This window comes from Henckelia pumila, chromosome 4, assembly GCF_033568475.1.
Source record: "Henckelia pumila isolate YLH828 chromosome 4, ASM3356847v2, whole genome shotgun sequence".
NCBI lineage: Eukaryota > Viridiplantae > Streptophyta > Magnoliopsida > Lamiales > Gesneriaceae > Henckelia > Henckelia pumila.
In genome coordinates this window covers 67575596-67591378 of record NC_133123.1, presented here as the reverse complement: position 1 = coordinate 67591378, position 15783 = coordinate 67575596, and the positions used below count along the sequence as shown (strand labels likewise).

The 15783-nt window shown below is 32.8% G+C and overlaps 1 long non-coding RNA gene across 1 annotated transcript; it reads left to right on the top strand.

Annotated features, from left to right (window-relative positions):
• The first annotated feature begins 10946 nt into the window (after positions 1–10946).
• Positions 10947–12414, top strand: LOC140894298 (uncharacterized). Its single transcript, XR_012153776.1, has 3 exons — positions 10947–11016; positions 11198–11269; positions 12322–12414. It is a non-coding gene; the product is annotated as an uncharacterized lncRNA (long non-coding RNA).
• Positions 12415–15783: the final 3369 nt, after the last annotated feature.

Here is a 15783-nt window from a genome sequence, read left to right as displayed (position 1 = left end):
TGAGAATATAGAGATTAAGGTAGAAGATGAAGATCAAGCTTTGTTGTTGTTACGTTCTCTTCCTGATGTTTATGACAATCTGAGGAATACCATGATATATTGTAAAGAAACACTGACTTTGGAGGAAGTACATTCAGCCTTGATGTCAAAAGAGTTGAATAAGAAGACTAGAATTCAAGGCAGTGGATCAGAGTGAAGGATTGTATGTCAGGGGAAGATCAGAGAGGAGAGATTTTAAGAAAAAATATAAGTCTCGATTGAAATCAAGAACCAAGTTTAAAAGGAGATGCTACACTTTCAATAAGAAGGGGACTTCAAAAAGGATTTCCCAGAAAGGAACAAGAAACAAAATGAAGAGGAGTCAAGCTCAGGAGATGTAGCACTGGCAGAAGATGGCTATGAGAGTGCTGATGTACTGCTAGTGAGCACTGATAAGCCTGAACAAGAATGAATCTTAGATTCTGGATGCTCATTCCATATGACTCCATGCAAGGAATGGTTCAATACTTTCACCAAGATCACTGGTGGGAAAGTCTTGATGGAAAATAACCTGGCATGTAAAATAGAAGGCATCGGATCTGTCAAACTTAAGCTCAGTAATGGTACGACAAGAACTCTATCAGAAGTCTGATTTGTCCCAGATTTAAAAAGGAACCTCATATCTCTTGGTATGCTAGATCAACTTGCATATGAATTCAAAGCCAAATATGGGATCCTTAGTATCACAAAAGGGTTGATTCTTGTCATGAAAGGATTGAGACATAATGGTCTTTACGTGCTAGAGGGAAAAACATGCATTGAACAGAATGCACTAAATGCCGTAGTGGATAAAGACAGAAATAAGTTGTGGTATATCAGATTAGGACATGTCAGTGATAGAGGAATGGCTGAACTAAACAGACAAGGGGCTTTTGGCAAAGATCAGATAAGCAAGCTTGACTTCTGTGAGCATTGTGTGTTAGGAAAACAGACTAGGGTCAAGTTCAAGAGGGCAGAACACAATACTAAGGGCACCTTGGATTATATACCCTCTGATGTATGGGGGCCTGCCAAAACACAGACACACGGTGGCTCTAGATAATTCATAACCTTTATAGATGATTATTCTAGAAAGGTATGGTTATACACAATGAAGCACAAGAGTGAGGCTTTGCAAAAGTTCACTGATTGGAAGACACTGATTGAAAATCAGACGGGCAAGAAATTCAAAAGATTGAGGACTGATAATGGCTTGGAGTATCTGAATCAAGAATTCAATTCATTGTGCAAGAGGGCAGGTATAGCAAGGAATTTCACCATGAGGCACACTCCACAACAAAATAGACTTGATGAAAGGATGAATAGGACTATATTAGAAAGGGTTAGATACATGATTTCTAATGCAAATCTTGGGAAAAGTTTATGGGGAGAAGCTGCAAATACAACATGTTACTTAATCAATAGATGTCCTTCGGCTGCTTTGGACTTCAAAACACCTGTTGAGGTATGGTCAGGGAAACCAGCAGATTACCAAACACTTAGATGCTTTGGTTGTACAGCTTACATACATGCAAATGAAGGTAAGCTATCACCAAGAGCAAATAAATCCATTTTCCTTGGATACCCTGAAGGAACTAAAGGATATAGAGTTTGGGTTTTTGGAAATGGACATGGTAAGGCAGTGATAAGCAGGGATGTTACTTTCAATGAAGATGACTTGCTAAACAATAAGCCTCAAGAAACAAAGACAGTTCTGGATAATGACAATGATAGTAGTGATCATGTCATGGTGGAGTCACATAAAGGAGATTGTCTTGAACCCGTTCTACAGTCTGGAAGCCTGGAGGGTCAAAAGGCAATTGAAGAACAAGATGAGCCTGATTTGAGGGATTATACCCTCGTGAAGGACATAGCAAAGAGGATCATCAAACCACCTGACAGATATTGTTATGCAGATCTCATATCATATGCCTTGAGTGTATCAAAAACTTTGAACTTAGATGAACCAGTCAGCTTACAGAAGCTATTAACAGTCCACATAAGGAAAAATGGAGAGAAGCTATGCTTAACAAGATTAATTCACTGAAAAAAAATGATACTTGGAAGCTGGTGGAGCTGCCTAAAGACAGATAGTTAGTAGGTAGAAAATTGATTTTCAAGATTAAAGAGGGCATTCCAGGGACTGAAAATCCCAAGTTCAAGGCTAGGTTGGTAGCCAAAGGTTTTACACAAAGAGAGGGCATAGACTACAATGAAGTTTTCTCACCTGTTGTTAAGCATACATCCATCATAATTCTATTGGCTTTAACTGCAAGCATGGATCTAGAATTAGAACAAATGGATGTAAGGACAACTTTTCTACATGGCAACTTAGATGAAGTTATTTTCATGAGGCAACCAGAAGGATATGAAGAACCAGGCCAAGAAAACAAAGTATGTCTGCTACAGAAACCATTATATGGTTTGAAATAGTCTTCGAGGCAATGGTAAATACGTTTTGACAGCTTCATGATCCAAAATTATTTTGAAAGAAGCAAATATGATAGTTGTGTGTATCATAAATCTAAGTCTCCTGGTCGCACAATCTTCTTATTACTCTATGTCAATGATATGCTAATTGCATGCAAGAGTATGATGGAGATAGATGAACTTAAATATAAGCTAAAAATAGAATTTGAGATGAAGGATTTAGGCTCAGCAAGAAAGATACTTGGTATGCAAATCACTCGGGATAGAAGTAAAAGGTTGATGTATGTTTCTCAAACACATTATCTAAAGAAGGTTGTAAACAAGTTTGGGATGAATGAGTGTAAGGATGTTTCAACACCTTTGGCATCACACTTTAGATTATCTATAGATCAATGTCCAAAAGAGCATGAAGAGCAGTCCTATATGGAAAGTTTACCATATTCAAATGCCACATGCAGTCTAATTTATGCTATGGTCTGTACAAGACCGGATATAGCATATGCCATTAGCCTAGTAAGCCGATTCATGAGCAAACCTGGAAAAGCTCATTGGACTGCTGTCAAGTGGATTATAAGATACATCAAAGCCACTGTATCCACTGGATTAATATATGGTGATTTACAGAATAGTAAGGATGGATTGGTTGGATATGTAGATGCTGATTATGTGGCTGATATCGATAGAAGAAGATCAATCAGTGGTTATACTTTCATGTGAAATGGATGTGTGGTTAGCTGGAAGGCAACACTGCAAGCCATAGTGGCTTTGTCCACCACAGAGGTCGAATATGTTTCCATAACTGAAGCAGAAAAAGAAGGCATTTGGCTTAAAGGTATTCTAACAGAACTTATGAGGGAAAAAACGGTGTTAAAATTTACACCGACAGCCAAAGTGCCTTGCACTTAACCAAGAATCCCATGCATCATGAATGAACCAAGCACATTGACATCAGGTTAAATTTCATAAGGGACTTGGTGGAGCAGGGGAAGATTGACATGTTGAAGATATCAATTGAGGACAACCCTGCTGACATGTTAACTAAGCCCGTTCCAACTCTGAAATTCCAACATTGCCTTAATCATATGAATGTTTGAGATACTAAGTCATCCCTTAGACTGGAATTTCTTTGCCCGAGGTTGATAAGTAATCCATGGTGGAGATTTGTGAAGATTGGATCACCTATTAAGATATTGATTGGATCATATTTCAAGGTGCATGTTGGGATCAAGAATGAAGATGCAGTGGATCATAACTCATCTAACTAACTCAACGGAAATTGACAGCAGTTGAAGGGATTGGTTATCCTAGCTTTTTCATGAGATACATATATATACGTGAAAGCTGCATCATCAAGGAGATACACCAGAAAGAGAGACCTGAAGTCCAAATAAAGCATTACCACAGCTGAAGAGTTTTTGCGTCATCAAAATGTTGATTTTATAATAATTTATGATGTAATTAAAACATACAAGTCAAACTATTGGGCTCAATTTATGATCTAGAACCATAATGCCTTTGGGTGATTCGATAACTGGTTGTTAATCTCGGATTTGATGGAAGATGAGTTCATTTTTTTCCATGAAATAAGAGTATCCATATCTATTGGATGCATCAAAATGTGTGTTCGGGGTACAGGGCCAATTCTACCAGAGTCTCAGCATTACTAATGCGTTGAATTACGATAGAAGACAAACTATAGTAGACGTGCCTCTAACTAAGAGGAACGACACTGACCTGGGAATGATACCCTTTCGGCTTCGAAACGGGACGATCTTTTCTCTTGCCATGGATCTCAGTCAATCAAAATAAGCCTTCATAATCAATGTTTCAAGATGCCACCAAATCTTACTCAATCCGATCTTATCCCGTCGCATAAATTGCGGATAAATGATAGTCTTAATCGTTACTGTTTAGTGGTTTGATCGGTTTTGAGCTTGTGATATTTTTTCATATAAGAAAATAACATAAAAAGTTCCAAATTTTGGGTCGTTCATCAACTCTTTAAGTTATTTTTGAAATGTTTGTGGAATGAATTTGAGGAATAATTTATCACGCATGGCTTTCTAGGATAGTGGCCTGAATCATAAATTGTTTTTATCAGGAAACAACTTTAAGCAAATGTGTTGCACCATAGACCCGAAGTTAAAATCAAGCATTAATACTGCTGAATATTTTTGCGTCATCAAAATGGTGATCTATCCTTAATGTTGATGCGATTAGAACATACAAGTCCAACTATTGCATTGAGATTATGATCGAAAACCACAATCCCTTTGGGGGACTCAAAAACTGACAGTTGGGGGGTTGGGAGGTTGTGTTGTTATTTATTGTTTAGTGGTTTGATTGATGTTGAGCTTGTGATGGTGAATTGTTTATTTGTCCTAAAATATAATCTATGTTTAAGTTTGTTTTGTTTTCTTGAAGTAATAAAAAATTATTTGTGTTTTTTTTACAATTAATAAAATGTTTGACTCTTAATAAATTAATTGGACTCCATTGAAAAGCTTAAAATTTAGCACCGCATCACCCCTTACATTTTTTTTGGTTGGGTGGGGGGGTGGGGGCGGGGTTTGTGGCATGAATTTAAAGAAAAAATTACCATGCTTGACTTACTGAGATATTTGCCTGAATCATAAATTGTTTTCTCAAGAAATAGCTTGACGGAAATGTTTTTTTTACCATAAACCCGAAGTTCAAATCAAGCATTTCCACAGTTGATCAATTTTTGCGTCCTCAAAATGGGATCTTAACATAATTAATGATGTGATTAGAACATAAAAATCCCACTATTAGGCTCAGGTTCTGATCGAGAGCCGTAGTCCCTTTGAGAGTTTCGAAAACTTGAGGTTGGGGATGTGTTTTTTGCTGTTTTATAATTTTATTTATTGTTAGTGGTTTGATCGTTGTTGAGCTTGTGACGGTGATTTTTTTTTTTTTTTAATTTCTAAAAACTTATCTATGTTTAAGTTTGTCCCGTTTTCCTTATATTAATACAAATGATTGATGTTTTTTTTCACATAGTTAAATTCTTACCTCTTAATAAATTAATGGGACATCGATGAAAAGCATATATGTTAACACTTCATTGCCATTAAAATTGGGGTGGGATGGGCTTTTTTATATTTTTATTTATTGTCTACTGGTTTAATCGTTGTTGAGCTTGTGATGTATATCTTCATCCCAGAAAATGACTTATAAAGTTCCATATTTTTTATCGTTCATCAATTCTTGCTAATCACATTCTAAGTGTTTGTATCATTAAATTGAAGAAGAATTTACCTTGAATGATTTTCTAAGATAGTCACCTAAATCATAATTTATCTTAGGAAATAGTTTGATGCAAGTGTGTTGCTCTTGAGACCTAAAGTTCAAATCAAGCATTAGCACAACTAATGAGGTTTTTCATCGTCAAAATGGTTATATCGCCATAATGTATGATATGATGAGAACATACAATTCCAATTATTGGGCTTAGCTTATGATCGAGAACCATAATCTCTTTGGTTGACTTGAAAACTGGAAATTGTGGGGATGGGTGTTGTGCTATTTTATAGTTTTATTTATTATTTAGTGGTTTGATCGTTGTTGAACTTGTGATGGTGAGGAGAAATTTACTATGCATGGCTTTCTGAGAGTTGTTTGAATCATAAATTTTTCTCTTAGGAAATAGCTTGATGCAAGTGCATTGCATCAGAGACCCAAAGTCCAAATAAAGCATTACCACAGCTGAAGAGTTTTTGCGTCATAAAAATGTTGATTTTATCGTAATGTATGATGTAATTAAAACATACAAATCAAACTATTGGGCTCAATTTATGATCTAGAAACATAATGCCTTTGGATGATTCAAAAACTGGTTGTTAATCTCGGATTGGATGGAAGATGAGTTCATTTTTTTCCATGAAATAAGAGTATCCATATCTATTTGATGCATCAAAATGTTTGTTCGAGGTACAAGGCCAACTCTACCAGAATCTCGACTTTACAAATGCATTGAATTACAATAGAAGACAAACTATACTAAACCTGCATCTAATAAAGAGAAACGACACTGAACTGGGAATGATACCCTTTTGGTGTCGGAACGAGATGATCTTTTCTCCTGCCATGGATCTCAGTCAATCAAAATCAGCCTTCCTAATCAATGTTTCAATATGCCACCTAATCTCACTCCATCTGATCTTATCTCGCCGCTAAATTTGCGGATAAATGATAGTCTTAATAGTTATTGTTTAGTAGTTTGATCGTTTTTGAGCTTGTAATATTTTTTCATATAATAAAATAACATAAAAAGTTCCATATTTTGGGTTGTTCATCAACTCTTGCAGTTTTGTTCTGAAACGTTTGTGAAATAAATTTGAGGAATAATTTATCACTCATGGATTTCTGAGATAGTGGCCTGAATCATAAATTGTTTTATCAGGAAATAACTTTAAGCAAGTGTGTTGCACCATAGACCCGAAGTTCAAATAAAGCATTAACACTGTTAATGAGTTTTTGCGTCATCAAAATGGTGATCTATCCTTAATGAATGATGTGATTAGAAGATACAAGTCCAACTATCGCATTGAGATTATGATCGAAAACCACAATTCCTTCAGGGGGACTCGAAAACTGGTCGATGTTGGGTTAGGAGGTTGTGTTGTTATTTATTGTTTAGTGATTTGATCGATGTTGAGTTTGTGATGGTGAATCGTTTTTTTCTCTAAAATATCATCTATGTTTAAGTTTGTTTTGTTTTCTTGAAGTAATCAAAAATTATTTGTGTGTTTTTTTCTTTACAATTAATGAAATGTTTGACTCTTAATAAATTAATTGTACTCTTATGAAAAGCTTAAAATTTGGCACCGCATCACCACTTAAATTTTTTTTGTTTGGGGGGTGGGGGGAGCGAGATTTGTGCTATTTTATTGTTTTATTTATTTATTAGTGGTTTGATTGTAGTTGAGCTTGTGATGTATTTTTTTTATAAAAGAAAATGACATATAAAGTTCCATATTTTGGGGAGTTAATCAACTCTTGTTGTTAAATTTTAAAAAGTTTGTGGAATGAATTTGAGGAAAAATTTACCATGCATGACTTTCTGAGATATTCGCCTTAATCATAAATTGTTTTCTCAGGAAATATGTGTTTATCCATAAACCCAAAGTTCAAATCAAGCATTACCACAGTTGATCAGTTTTTTCGTCCTCAAAATGGGATCTTATCATAATTAATGATGTGATTAAAACATACAAATCCCACTATTAGGCTCAGATATTGATCGAGAGCCGTAGTCCCTTTGGGAGATTCAAAAACTTGAGGTTGGGGATGTGTTTTTTGATGTTTTATAATTTTATTTATTGTTAGTGGTTTGATCGTTGTTGTGCTTGTGACGGTGATTAGTTTTTTTTATTTCTAAAATTTTATCTATGTTTAAGTTTGTCCTGTTTTCTTGATATTAACACAAATGATTGATGTTTTTTTCACATAGTTAAATTTTTACCTCTTAATAAATTAATGGGACATCGATGAAAAGCATATATGTTAACACTTCATTGCCATTAAATTGGTGGGGGGCGGGGGGGGGGGGGATTTTTATATTTTTATTTATTGTCTACTTGTTTAATCGTTGTTGAGCTTGTGATGTATATCTATATCCAAGAAAATGACTTATAAAGTTCCATATTTTTGCTCGTTCATCAACTCTTGCTATTCAATTCCTAAATGTTTGTGTCATGAAATTGAGGAAGAATTTACCTTGCATGAATTTCTAAGATAGTTACCTGAATCATAATTTATTTTCTTAGGAAATAGTTTGATGTAAGTGTGTTGCTCCTGAGACCTGAAGTTCAAATCATGCATTAGCACAACTAATGAGGTTTTTCATTGTCAAAATGGTTATTTGACCATAATGTATGATGTGATGAGAACATAAAAGTCCAATTATTGGGCTCAGCTTATGATCGAGAACCATATTCTCTTTGGTCGGTTTGAAAACTGGAAATTTTGGGGATGGGGTGTTGTGCTATTTTATAAATGTATTTATTATTTAGTGGTTTGATCGTTGTTGAACTAGGAAGAATTTACTATGCATGGCTGTCTGAGAGTCGTCGGAATCATAAATTGTTTTCTTACACTACAACAAATATAGTCATAGAAAACACTATAAAGACAACGGATTTTTGCCAAAACTGTTGCATTTTACTCTTTAACAACGGTTTTAATGAAAACCGTTGTCTTTGATCATTTCTTCTTATCAAAAACAACGGTTTAAGGGTAAAAGACAACGGTTTTTAAATATTGTTGTTTATTAGCGGGTTTTTTTAATCTACGACAACGGTTTTTATTCACCGTTGTCTTTATGCGTTTTTTTATGACAAAAGACAACATATTTTATAAAATTGTTGTCTTTGTTTATTTATTAATTTTTTAAATAATATATTTTATTCATACAATTATACACATATACTTATTAAAAAAAAGGGGAGAGAAAACCCTACCCAAACCCGTCGCCCCCCTCTTTCAGATCTTTTGATCTTCATCTTCAACCTTGAGTGACGTGGCTGCCGCGATGTCTCCGCCTCAGATTTCCGCTGCTTGCTCTGCCATGGAGTCCTCTCTTGTGAGGCACAGCCCCGACCAACAGAGATGGTTTTTCTCCATCACTTTCCCGAATCTAATTTGCGGGATCTTTGGATTCAATGACTCCTCGCCTCATTTAGCTCCGAGGCAACACTTTAGTAATAGATGGATCGATATCGTTGCTTTGGAAAATGATTCGGAGCTTGCAGGTGAGATTATGTTTGCAAAGATTGATTCGGTCTCTTATTGATTTTGTATTCATGTGTCGACGAGCTGAATTTGGAAAGTTCTCGGAAATCTAAGTTTATGGATTTACTCGCTTTGTATAGATAGGATTATGTACGAAGATCGGATTTATGGTGATAATTTGATTGAGGGATTTGTTATCTACGTTTGGGAAATTTGAGGATTTATTCGTTTGAAACCGGTCACATTCCTCCAATCCTCATAACCAAGATATTTCTTCTTCGAATACTTCCGTGGTCGATATTAATTCAAAAAGAGGGTTGCGTATTTTTTAATCCTTTTAAATTTCGGGCTTTACCTCTGTTTTGTTTTTTTTGGGTTTAATCTCAACAAGTCACTGTGTTACTGGTTGATGTGAACAGAAAACATGGGAGGTTGCACAGGCACCTTTCAAGAACTTGTTCATGATGGCTTTCATGAGTTGGATGGCTGGAAGCAAAGCACGGTTCATCTGTTCAGCATCGGTATTACATTTTCAGCTATTTTCCAGCCCATTAATGCCCATTTTTCCCCTTGATGTTTGTGCTTGTGTATTTGATGAAGTCATTTGTGATGTTTTCAATTGTCAGATTTTGAGCCGTGTAGATATTTTGTTGAGAAGTTGCTTTGGTTCTTAATCAGTACTTGATGTACGCTTATCTGAATGAACTATGAGTAGAAGTGTCTTTTAATGCTCATGCTTATTTTGCAAGTTTTAATCATGTGGGATTAACTCTCCATCTTTAATTTTGCTTTTTTATTGTCATTGTGATATTTTCTGCTGCAATCTGTGTGTACCACGGTAGGTTTTATTGTTAGCTCAGTGTTTTAGCATGTCATCCTTTTGTCTATATACTATAAGTTCCATGTTCTTAGACATAAGTAAGGTTTCATAAATCAATTGCTTCTTATTCTTATTTTACTGCTATGTGATTTATTGACTAATCAAACACTATGTTGACTGTAATTTTTGGATCTGTAGTTTTTGAGCCTTACAAGGACAATAAAGTGGACCTGATTCTACCCAAGTTAGTATTCACCGCCTCAGTGAGTTTGGATGGGATATGCATGGGCAGAAACTATGACATGTGAACATTTTTTGGTTGTTTGTTGTCATGCATACACGTGTGAGTACTTGGCTTATTTGGGAATACATGTACTAATTTTGGCTGTCCAAAACTAATAATAATAATAATAATAATAATAATAATAATAATAATAATAATAAATTAATAAATAAAATTGCAGGTGAAGCATCCATCGACTTTAGACATGTTCGAGCAGATAACAAAAACCTCAAAGGAAAAGCAAATAGTTATGTTTTTGGACTACGATGGAACCCTTTCCCCCATTGTCAATGACCCCGATCAAGCTTTCATGTCTGAGGCGGTCTGTATCCAAATTTTTTCTTCATTTTATAACAAATATTTTACGAAATATGTATATATTTTATTGAATGGCTAGCTGCTTTTACTTTTGGTTGCAGATGAGAACAACAGTGAGGAAACTCAAGTTACAAGGACAATAAAGTGGACCTGATTTTTTGTGGGTGGCATTTCGAGATATGTGTGATTTAAGGATTTATTGTTTTGAGAACGCATTATATGCATGTGTCATGACTTGGTCTTCTCTTATATCATCCATCTTAGAGCTCCTGAATTAGACATGTCAAAACTCGAGAGCCTTTTTTAAGCCGATGTATCAAATTTAGATCTTGGAGGCGCCAATGGAAACACAAGTGGACGTGCCTCAGGTTTCAAATCTGAGAAAGTGCATCTGGTAAAGTGGCTAATTTCGATTTTTATTCATTTGGCTTCTTTTCTGGTTTGTTTATATTTCATCTGATTATTTATTTCACTAGCTATATTTGATGCATTTACTAGAATTTTTCTTTTCTTTTTTGAGAAAAGCTGTAGTTTTTTTTATCATTCTAATTTCTAAAGCATATGTTTTCTTCCAGATTGAGATACAAAGGGCATACAATTGTGAAATCATGCTGACAAAAGTCAAGGTTCCGCTGTCCGATTTAATGGTAGGCTAACTTTAAATATTTCATCTCTTAAACCTTTGTGTCTTCTACAATGTGTGGTTGAATACTGGAAGTTGTATACTGCTTTTTTGGCTTGTTTTATTCTCTTTTCTTGCTTATAGGAGAGCTGGAGAACTGGTTTTGTGTGATCTGCATTTGACACAGATTCTGTTCTTTGGTCAAAGAATTTATTTGGTGGGATATTTTTCATGTAGTCACATCTCTGTATCGAGTGAGAGAACAGAATGTGTCTACTTTTGTGTGGAAAACTTGAATCACCTAAAATAAGCTTGATAAGAAGCTCAAGAGAGAGTAAATGTTGGTTCATATAAAACTCATACTTATTTTCTAAACTGAAGTACGTGGATTTATCCACTCACATTGCATGAACTTGTTGATTTGTGGTTGAACTCACATTGCATGAACTTGTTGATATGTGGTTGGATATCTGCTGTCTGTTTGCTGAGTATTTGTGATTCTGCAACCTTTTAGCAGTACCTTCGCTGGAATACCGAGAAAATAAGTAAGCATACCTCATCGAATATGATATCTTTTTTTGTGATGTAGAGAATATGAATCACATTCTCTTTCTTTCAAACTTACAGTTTTATTATCTAGTGACTAGTGATAATAAGAATTAAAAACAAATGTTTATGTTATGCCTGGCCCCTCTGCCCTTATTTAATGGTTAATCACTCTTAAACATTAAGTTGAGTTGAGAAAGATGGTAACTTGCATAGTTGCATGGTGGTAAAACCTTTGTTTGCTTTGCATGGTGGATTTAGATCTTGTCTTTAGGATCTGAAGTTTTTACCAAGAGGTGGACCAAGATTTTAGTGTCCCCTTGTTATTTAGTTAATTGGTACAGATTAAGTACTTATCCAAGTTAATTCTCTACTGTATTCTGGGATATTGCGAGATGCAAAATATATGCCAAAAAAAATTCTTCTTTACAGTGACGTTAATTAGTTTCATTGTTTCTAGATTTTCAATACATATGTGGCTAAGCTGACAAATTTTTTTTTGTCTTTTTTCTTGGATTTGTGTTGTTCCAGAGATTGAGAACAAGAGGTTTTAAGGCTGTAATGAGGCAAGACGTCGGATACTTCGATTTGCAGTGTGTATTGAATTAGAATTTTAATTTCGAGTGATTTGTAATACTAAAAAAATTGTATATTAAATTTTATTTATGAAATTTTAAATTTTGGATTATTTATAATATTAGAATTTATATAAAAAATTTTATTTTTTTTTGTTTTTTATATAGAAAACGACAACGGATAAAATCCGTTGTCGTAGGGTGTCTAAAACCATTGTAACTGATGGTGTTGTCAAAGCTGCGCCCCTACGACAACGGATTTATCCGTTGTCGTTCTTCTCAAAGACAACGGATAAAATCCGTTGTCTTTGAGGGCAACGAAAACGGATTTTATCCGTTGTCGTTAGACTCAAATCCGTTGTCTTTGAGGGAAACGACAACGGATTTTATCCATTGTCGTAGGTGCGCAGTTTTGACAACACCATCAGTTACAACGGTTTTAGACCCCCTACGACAACGGATAAAATCCGTTGTCTTTTAGCGTTTTTCTTGTAGTGTTAAGAAATGGCTTGATGTAAGTGTGTTTCATCAGAGACCCGAAGTCCAAATAAAGCATTACCACAGCTGAAGAGTTTTTGCGTCATCAAAATGTTGATTTTATCATAATGTATGATGTAATTAAAACATACAAGTCAAACTTTTGGGCTCAGTTTATGATCTAGAACCATAATGCCTTTGGGTGATTCGAAAACTTGTTGTTAACCTCAGATTGGATGGAAGATGAGTTCATTTTTTTCCATGAAATAAGAGTATCCATATCTATTTGATGCATCAAAATGTGTGTTTGGGGTACAGGTCCAGTTCTACCAGAGTCTTGACTTTACAAATGCATTGAATTACGATAGAAGACCAACTATAGCAGACTTGCCTCTAACTAAGAGGAACGACACTGACATGGGAATGATACCCTTTTGGTATCGGAACGGGACGATCTTTTCTCCTGCCATGGATCAGTCAATCAAAATCAGCTTTCCTAATCAATGTTTCAAGATGCCACCTAATCTCACTCCATCTGATCTTATCTCGCCGCATAATTCGCGGATAAATGATAGTCTTAATCGTTATTGTTTAGTGGTTTGATTGTTTTTGAGCTTGTGATGTTTTTTCATATAAGAATGTAACATAAAAAGTTCCATATTTTGGGTCGTTCATCAACTCTTGCAGTTCTATTCTGAAACGTTTGTGTAATGAATTTGAGGAATAATTTATCATGCATGGATTCTTGAGATAGTGGCCTGAATCATAAATTATTTTATCAGGAAATAACTTTAAGCAAGTGTGTTGCACCATAGACCCGAAGTTCAAATCAAGCATTAACACTGCTGATGAGTTTTTGCATCATCAAAATGGTGATCTATCCTTAATGAATGATGTGATTAGAACATACAAGTCCAACTATTGCGTTGAGATTTTGATCAAAACCACAATCCCTTCGGGGGACTAAAAAATTGACAGTTGGGGGTTGTGAGGTTGTGTTGTTATTTATTGTTTAGTGGATTCATCAATGTTGAACTTAAAAATATTTTACTTTGATTTCTAATTTATCGTATTCGATTGTTTACTTCACAGATGAACCAACACATGGAATACTAATAATAATAATAATAATAATAATAATAATAATAATAATAAATTTTTGTATCTTACAAGATATTATATGTATATTTAAATAAAAAAATCCATATCGTACTTTATTTTTCATATTAATCTATATTTTATCTATTCTATTACTATTATGAGTATAGGAGAGTAAGAATTATGATTAACTTAAATATTTTTTTACACACTAATTTTCTGAAGTTCACTTTTATATTTTATACATATACTATTTATTATTTGCTCATTTTCTAATTTGAGTTTTTCCTACAAAATGTATTTAACTTATTTAATTCACACTATTTTTTCTAGATCTTACAAGATATTTTATGAATACTTAAAATAAAAAATTTACATCGTGTAATTTATTTTTTCTATTAATATGTCGATGATCTATTCTATTACGATTATAAATATATAAATAACAATTATGAATTAACTTAAATATTTTTTTACACACTATTTTATTTTTTCCACTTTCATATTTTGTAAATATACTATTTATTATTTGCTCATTTTCTTATTTGAGTTACTATTATAAATATGTGAGTTTCATTGTGAATTTACATGGTTACCCTTTCATTATTATATAGGATTAATGTGTTTTTTCTTCATTTATTTATTCTGTGTGACTCTTCAATTAACTTATTTACTTAAAAATTATACTATGAACTATTTCAAATAAAAAATTAAAATACTGTTAGTATTTTTAAAAATATATATAAATATGTGAGTTTAACACTTGACTCTTCAATTAAATTATTTATTTAAGCATTATGCTATAAACTCTTTCAAATAAAAAATTAAAATGCAATTAATATTTTTAAAATATTTTTTCACTATTAATATGTGATTCTCATTGTGAATTTACGTGACTACCGTTTTTCTTATTACCTAATGAATGTTTTTTTTCTTAATTATTTATTCATGTGACTCTTCAATTAAATTATTTGTTTAAAAATTATACTATGTACTCTTTCAAATAAATTTTTTTTAAAAATATTTTACTTTGATTTCTAATTTATCGTATTCGATTATTTATTTCACAGATGAACCAACACATGGAATACTAATAATAATAATAAATTTTTGTATCTTACAAGATATTATATGTATACTTAAATAAAAAAATCCATATCGTACTTTATTTTTCATATTAATCTATCTTTTATCTATTCTATTACTATTATGAGTATAGGAGAGTAAGAATTATGATTAACTTAAATATTTTTTACACTCTAATTTTCTGAAGTTCACTTTTATATTTTATACATATAATATTTATTATTTACTCATTTTCTAATTTGAATTTTTCCTACAAAATGTATTTAACTTATTTAATTCACACTATTTTTCTAGATCTTACATGATATTTTATGAATACTTAAAATATAAAATTTAAATCGTGTAATTTATTTTTTCTATTAATCTATCGATGGTCTATTCTATTACGATTATAAATATATAAATAACAATTATGAATTAACTTAAATATTTTTTTACAAACTATTTTATTTTTTCCACTTTCTATTTTGTGTATATACTATTTATTATTTGCTCATTTTCTTATTTGAGTTTTTCTTTCAAAATATATTTAATTTATTTAATATAAAATATTTTTCTATCTTACAAGATAGTATATGAGTACTTAAAATAAAAAAAAAAAGTTACGTAGTCCTACAAATATATTTAACTTATTTAATGAAAATTAATTTTCTATTAATTTTACAAGATAATAATAATAATAATAATAATAATAAATAATAATAATAATAATAATAATAATAATAATAATAATAATAATAATAATAATAATAATAAT